This window comes from Anomaloglossus baeobatrachus, chromosome 9 (genome assembly GCF_048569485.1).
Source record: "Anomaloglossus baeobatrachus isolate aAnoBae1 chromosome 9, aAnoBae1.hap1, whole genome shotgun sequence".
Lineage (NCBI taxonomy): Eukaryota > Metazoa > Chordata > Amphibia > Anura > Aromobatidae > Anomaloglossus > Anomaloglossus baeobatrachus.
The window spans coordinates 216,937,392-216,945,612 of NC_134361.1; positions in this window are offsets into that span (position 1 = coordinate 216,937,392).

The window sequence follows — 8,221 nt, forward strand, 5'->3', positions numbered from 1 at the left end:
CATTCGATCTGATCAAGTATTACTAGTCGATCATGTGATCTGATCAAGGATTCCTAGCCGATCAGGCAATCTGATCAAGGATTAGTAGCCGATCAGACGATATGATCAAGGATTCCTAGTCGATCATTCAATGTGATCAAGGATTCCTAGCCGATCAGTCAATGTGATCAAGGATTCCTAGCCGATCAGTCAATCTGATTAAGGATTCCTAGCTGATCAGGCAATCTGATTAAGGATTCCTAGCCGATCAGGCAATCTGATCAAGGATTACTAGTCGATCTTGCGATCTGATCAAGGATTCCTAGCTGATTCGATGTGATCAAGGATTCCTAGCCAATCAAGCGATCTGATCAAGGATTCCTAGCTGATTATGCAATCTGATCTTGGCCTTCTCCCTGATAATTCGATCTGATTACGGATCTCCAGCTGATCATTCAATCCTAGGATTCCTAGCCATTTATTCAATCTGATCTATGATTTCACACCTATTACTCAATCTGATCACTGATCTCCAGGTGATCATCTGATCCTAGGATTCCTAGCTGATCACTTAATCTGATCTAAGATTTCTCATCAATCATTTGATCTAATCACAAATCTCTAGCCGATCATTCGATCTGATCTGAGATTTTTAACCAATCATTCAATCTGATCACTGATTTCTCATAGATCATTCGATCTGATCACGGATCTCCAGCCGATTATTCTATCTGATCTAGGATTCCTAGTCGATCATTCGATCTGTCTGATCACGGATTCCTCACCGATCATTCGATCTGATCACGGATTCCTCACCGATCATTCGATCTGATCACGGATTCCTCACCGATCATTCGAGCTGATCACGGATTCCTCACTGCTCATTCGATCTGATCACGGATTCCTCATCGATCATTCAATCTGATCACGGATTCCTCATCGATCATTCAATCTGATCACGGATTTCTCACCGATTATTCGATCTGATCACAGATTTCTCACCAATCGTTCGACGTGATCACGAATTCCTCCCCGATCATTCGATCTGATTCAGGATTCCTCACAGATCATTCGATCTGTCTGATCACGGATTCCTCACTGATCATTCGATCTGATCACGGATTCCTCACTGATCATTTGATCTGATCACGGATTCCTCACCGATCATTCGATCTGATTCAGGATTCTTCACCAATCATTAAATATGATCTGGGATTTCTTGCTGATCATCCTGGACGACGAATATGTCAGCGATTTCTTTCTTTCCACTCCATTGGGCACGGTCGTCACTGATTTGCCGCCTCCACGCTCTGCAGGTCCCTTTAAATCCGGGTAACACAACAGTTCCTGTAAGACATTTAATGCCCACGTCTTCCAGGGCTGCGATAGATCTTGGAGTGAAATCTTCCTCTTCCGAATCACCGCGGTGGCGTCTGCCTTTTGTCGTGCACTTTCTGAACTCTTGTAATTAATTTCTGACATTTATATGATATACGGGGGCCATGACGGCCCACTTACTGTAATGCATGACCTCACTGAGCGTAACCAATGCAACGCCGGAGCAAATATCCAGACGGGACGAGCAGACGTGGAAGGAAAGCCGCGGCTTCAATCTTACCGGAAACTTTGTAACTTTCCCATTATTTAATCCCACCATTTCCCGGTCCGTTCGATCCGCTCACAGCCCCCCGGTCTCATGCCCAATAGTTACGTTCCAAAACAGCACAAAATATTTACACTACAAAGTAACAAAACTCAAAAAATTTGCAAAAAAAAGTGGTTTGGATCATGTGACGCGGCTCGGACTCGCAGAGCAGGATGCAGCAGATGCATTTCAGGCCTTCAGTATCCTATCTGGATAGGACCAAGGGCGGAGGACAGCGGGATCACCGCATCCTGATACAGAGGGTTATACCCGCAGGTGCCCGAAACAAGAGCTGTTAAGTCAGATTTTGGATTTCAAGTGCGTCCAGCTGCAGCGGTGGGTGGTCTCAGTTTAGGGTCTTCTGTATATTGGCTTGGATGTCTAGACAAATATTTAATTCAATTTTTATTATTGACAATCTAGCTTTTACAGTTGTCACAGCCTTGTCCCTTCAAGGTTTAGAGGTATTTGCCCTTTCTTAAAGGGGATCTCCATCAGTTTTCCCTTTTTATAAGCAAGCACAATGAAGATCTGATGTTTTATGCAAGCAGTGAGATGACATGTATGTTATAAGCGAGCAAACAATGGCGAGAGATGGAGGTGATAAGCGAGCAAGCAATGAAAATGTGTAGAGATTATAAGCAAGCAATGGAAAGTAGAGGATGTTATAAGCAAGCAATGAAGGGGGTTGATGTTATAAGTGAGCAAGCAATAGAAAGAAGAGAATATAAGTGAGCAAGTAATGGAAAGATGAGGATGTTATATAAGCAAGCAATGGACAGGTGTGGAGGTAATAAGCGAGCGATCAATGGAGAGGAGTGGAGGTTATAAGCAAGCACTGGAGAGGGGTTGATGTTAGAAGTGAGCAAGCAATGGACAGGTGTGGAGGTGATAAGCGAGCGATCAATGGAGAGGACTGGAGGTTATAAGCAAGCAAGGGAGAGGAGTGGAGGTGATAAGCAAGCAATGGAGAGGAGTGGAGGTTATAAGCAAGCAATAGAGAAGGGTGCACACAATGGAAAGGTATGGTGGTTATAAGCAAGCAATGGAAAGAAGAGGATTAGCATTGAGTGTTGACTAGTCATACTCGCTGTGCTGTAAGCGAGTACGGTCCACAGCTCGCATATTCGTTACGAGTAGCTGGTGCAATGTAAGTCAATGGGAAATACTCGCTAAGTAGCGAGAAACTCAAAAGCCATACTATTCGTGCGAGTAGCATATAATACGGCTTTTGGGTTACTCGCTACTTAGCGAGTATTTCCCATTGACTTACATTGCGCCAGCTACTCTTAACAAATATGCGAGTTGCAGACAGTACTCACCAACAGCAAAACGAGTAAGGATAGTTAACTACTCGCTCAACACCAAAGAGGATGTTATAAGCGAGCAAGCAATGGAAAGGTGTGGAGGTTATAAGCGAGCAATCAATGGAAAAGTGTGGAGGTTATAAACGAGCAATCAATGGAAAGGTGTGGTGGTTATAAGAGAGCAAGCAAGCAGTGGAGTGGTGTAGAGGTTGTAAGCGAGCATGCAATGAAAAGGGGTGGAGGTTATAAGCGAGCAAGTACTGGCCAGATACAGGTGTTATAAGCATAAAAGCGATGGAAAGATATGTATAACATACATCTTTCCAGTGCTTGTTCATGATAACATCTGAATATTTTTCGGGCTAGCTCACTTATAACATTTATATTTCTCCAGTACTTATAACATCTTACTTATAATATAAAATAAAAATCCAGCACTAGAAGGATATGGATGTTATAAGCGAGCAAGCTGTGGAAAGATGTGTCTGTCATGCCTTTCTTTCCACTGCTTTTACACTTATGGCATCTGCATCTTTTCAGTGCTTGCTCACTTTTAACATCTAAATCCTATGTCTATACTAGGTCGTTTATTTCACATCTTTCTAGTGTTTTCTTGCTTATATCTGTGCAGGTTATAAGCGAGCAAGCAATTTAAAAGGTGTGGAGGTTATAAGCAAGACATGGAAAGATATGGAAGTGATAAGCGAGCAAGCAATGGAAACATGGAGAGTATAAGCGACCAAGCAATGGAAAAGTGTGGAGGGTATAAAGCGAGCAAGCAATGGAGAAATGTGAAGGTTATAGGCGCGCAAGCAATGAAAAGGTGAGGTTATAATCAAGCTAGCAATATAGAAGTGTGGAGGTTGCAAGCGAGCAACCAAAGTGTGGAGCTGATAAGGGAGCAAGCAATGTAAAGATGTGGAGGGGATAAGCAAGCAATTTAAAAGGTGTGGAGGTTATAAGAACGATATGGAAGTAATAAGTGAGCAAGCAATGGAAGAATGTGGAGCATATAAGCGAGCAAGTAATGGAAAGGCGTGGAGGTTATAAGCAAGCAAGCAATGGAGAAGTGTGGAGGTTGCAAGCGAGAGCAAGCAATGGAGAAGTGTGGAGTTTGCAGGCGAGCAAGCAATGGAGAAGTGTGGAGGTTATAAACGAGCAATGGACAGATGAGAAGTCTGGAGATTAAGCGAGCAAGCAATGGAAAGGTGTATATTTTCATTATAAGCAATCACCCAAGGCTATATTTTTTTTGATACATGTGTGCAATTAAATAACAGATGTCCAGTATATTAGGTAAATACGGACCAGGGAAAAATATATTAATCGTAAGCAAGCAAGGAGATATATATATGTGTTATAAGGAAGCATACACTAAAAGCAAGATATATATATATATATATATATATATATATATATATATATAATGTATATGTATGTGTATATATATATAAAAATATATGAACACATTCACGGGGATGTATAGATTATAACCATGAAGTATATTGATCAGTAGAAAGCAATCATTGGAAACTGTGACTGATAAGTGAGCAGACACGAGACATAGGACTATATACAAGCGCACGGGCTGATCTCTTCATTATAAGCGAGCAATAGATGGATTTATATATTCGTGTAGGTATACGGGCGATTGCTGCACGCTTATAATGTAGAAAAGGTGAAATAAAGCACAGAATAATCTATATGTTATAGATGAGCAACCAAAGAATAGGTTCTTACAAGCGAGCAGCGCATTATAAGTGAACTTAGCACCACATATGTTCTGATGCAATAGGATTTCCCATAGGAATACAGTATGTGGGACGGCGACGTCTCCCCTGTTCCCACCACTTCCTAGGCTGAGCCCACCCTCCCCAGTAATCCATACACCAGTGATCCGCACGCATAATTGCTCGCTTCTCCCATATGATGATATGCTATTGTGTAAGTGCATATCTTATATCAGACGCGCTTGTACATACGATCATAGGGATGCGTCACAAGGGGTTAATTATAAAGCAAAGTATATGTCCAAGCTGCTTTCCCCGTATAGGGGGCTCCAGCAGACATTGGGGCTTGTAATGAGGGTTTAACCTCCAGAGCAGCCCTTGAAAGGGTCCGTGCACCAACATCTGCCAGGCAGCCAGACAGGGGGCTCCGGCTGGGAACCAGCGAGGGTGCACAGGCTCATTAGTCTCCACAATCGGAGCTGCAAAAAAGATGAATGCCTCATTAATCCCCACTAATGAACACCTCTCCATTAACGAGCACAGACGCAGAGCGCAGGGCCGGGGGCCGCCATTCATACACCTACCCGTGTTGTGCCCCACAGACATCACTTACCGCACACAAGCAATTACAGCAAAATGCAGCTCATTCCACAGCCTCCGAGGAAAAGGGAAAACCGGAATTCTGATGTCAGGCCGGATTCCTCCAAGACCCCCAGAAAGATCTCTGCCCAAATACGCCGTATACTCACATCTGTGTCACTGCATACACTACTGATCCGGAGATAGCTCCAGTATTATACTCCAGAGCTGCACTCACTATTCTGCTGGTGCAGTCACTGTGTACATACATTACACTACTGATCCGGAGATAGCTCCAGTATTATACTCCAGAGCTGCACTCACTATTCTGCTGGTGCAGTCACTGTGTACATACATTACTGATCCTGAGTTACCTCCTGTATTATACTCCAGAGCTGCACTCACTATTCTGCTGGTGCAGTCACTGTGGACATACATTACTGATCCTGAGTTACCTCCTGTATTATACTCCAGAGCTGCACTCACTATTCTGCTGGTGCAGTCACTGTGTACATACATTACTGATCCGGAGATACCTCCAGTATTATACTCCAGAGCTGCACTCACTATTCTGCTGGTGCAGTCACTCTGTACATACATTGCATTACTGATCCTGAGTTACCTCCAGTATTATACTCCAGAGCTGCACTCACTATTCTGTTGGTGCAGTCACTGTGTACATACATTACTGATCCTGAATTACCTCCTGTATTATGCTCAAGAGCTGCACTCACTATTCTGCTGGTGCAGTCACTGTGTACATACATTACTGATCCGGAGTTACCTCCTGTATTATACTCCAGAGCTGCACTCACTATTCTGCTGGTACAGTCACTGTGTACATACATTACTGATCCTGCATTATCCCCCAGCGCTGCACTCACTATTCTGTTGGTGCAGTCACTGTGTACATACATTACTGATCCTGAGTTACATCCTGTATTATACTCCAGAGCTGCACTCACTATTCTGCTGGTGCAGTCACTGTGTACATGCATTACTGATCCGGAGTTACCTCCTGTATTACACTCCAGAGCTGCACTCACTATTCTGCTGGTGCAGTCACTGTGTACATGCATTACATTACTGATCCTGAGTTAGCTCCTGTATTATACTCCAGAGCTGCACTCACTATCAACTGGGGAAATCAATATGTACACACATTATTGATCCTGAGTAGTGTTGAGCGAGTATGCTTGTCACTACTCGGTACTCGCACGAGTATCACTGTACTCGGGCTACTCGGCGGGGACCAAGTAATCTCGCGATACTCGTGCTGTACTCGTGGTCTTCATGTTGGCGCTCTTTTTAGAGCCAGCCCTTATGCAGGGATTGGCTGGCAGACCGCAATGCCACAGCCCTGTTACTTGTGGAATTGCAGTGATTGGCCGGCCCGCACAGCGTGACCGTGCCTTTAGCCCGACACTTCCCCGCTCGGCTACGGCCCCTCCCGCACTCCACTCCGCGTGTATATATATATGCACGCTTACACACACACGCACGTTTTTTTTTTTAATTTACAGTTTTATGGTTTCTCCATGCTGCCGGTGGTCATTTCACAAAAATACTCGGGTCTCCCATAGGATAACATTGGGCTCGGTGCTCGGGCCGAGTACACGAGTATCTTGGGATGCTCGGCCCGAGCCTCGAGCACCCGAGCTTTTTAGTACTCGCTCATCACTAATCCTGAGTTACATCCTGCATTATCCTCCAGAGCTGCACTCACTATTCTGCTGGTGCAGTTACTGTGTATATACACATTACTAATCCAGATTTACCTCCTGTATTATACTCCAGAGCTGCACTCACTATATAAAATAAGATTTGGGCTAGGAAAGTACACTTAGGGGTGCTTCACACATAGCGAGATCGCTACCGAAATCGCTGCTACGGCACGGTTTTGGTGACACAACAGTGACCTCATTAGCGATCTCGCTGTGTGTGACACTGAGCAGCGATCTGGCCCCTGCTGTTCGTTACACAGAGCCCTGGTTCGTTTTTTTGGTCGTCGCTCTCCCGCTGTGACGCACAGATCGCTGTGTGTGACAGCGAGAGAGCAACGAAATTAAGCGAGCAGAGAGCAGGAGCCGGCGTCTGGCAGCTGCGGTAAGCTGTAACCAGGGTAAACATCGGGTAACCAAGGTGGTTACCCGATATTTACCTTAGTTACCAGCCTCCGCAGCTCTCACGCTGCCTGTGCTGCCGGCTCCGGCTCTCTGCACATGTAGCTGCAGTACACATCGGGTTAATTAACCCGATGTGTACTGTAGCTAGGAGAGCAAGGAGCCAGCACTAAGTGTGCGCGGCTCCCTGCTCTCGCGGTTATGATCGCTGCTTCTGCTGTGTTTGACAGCTAAGCAGCGATCATAACCGCGACTTACAAGGTCGCTGTTACGTCACAGAAAATGGTGACGTAACAGCGACCTCGTTGTCGCTGTTGCTTAGTGTGAACCAGCCCTAAGTCAATTGAACACTACAATCAACCTCTCACCAGTGCGAATTAGTAGATAACAGAGCAATAGATTAAATTTGGCTGCCTGTGCGATATCCCTTTAAGAAAAACTCAACTGAGGACGCTATTTTTTAAAGGGGTGTTTACGGATTTGGTCAGCCAGTGACTTCCCAGAAGTATCACTGGGGTCATGTGCGATTGCGTGGTGAATGCAGATGTGGGATGGCGGCGGGCCCTGCGCCCCGACAATGTGCCTGCAGGGTATAGAGGATGGGGCGAGCAGAATTGCCCTCCACTGCGGTCATCCTAACCCCCCGCACATTGGATACATTGATCCGCTGATCACATCTGGTCAGGAGCAGTAACTGTGCGCTGTCTCTACAGCTCCCCTACAGGCACGCTGGGGTAATACAATCTATAAACAAAAAAACCCCCCCTCATTGTGCACCAATGGCCTTTGTAATCCCCTTCCGTCACTTATGCACAAAGCATTCCCCCTTCAACCATTAAACTTTTCAGTCTTGTTATT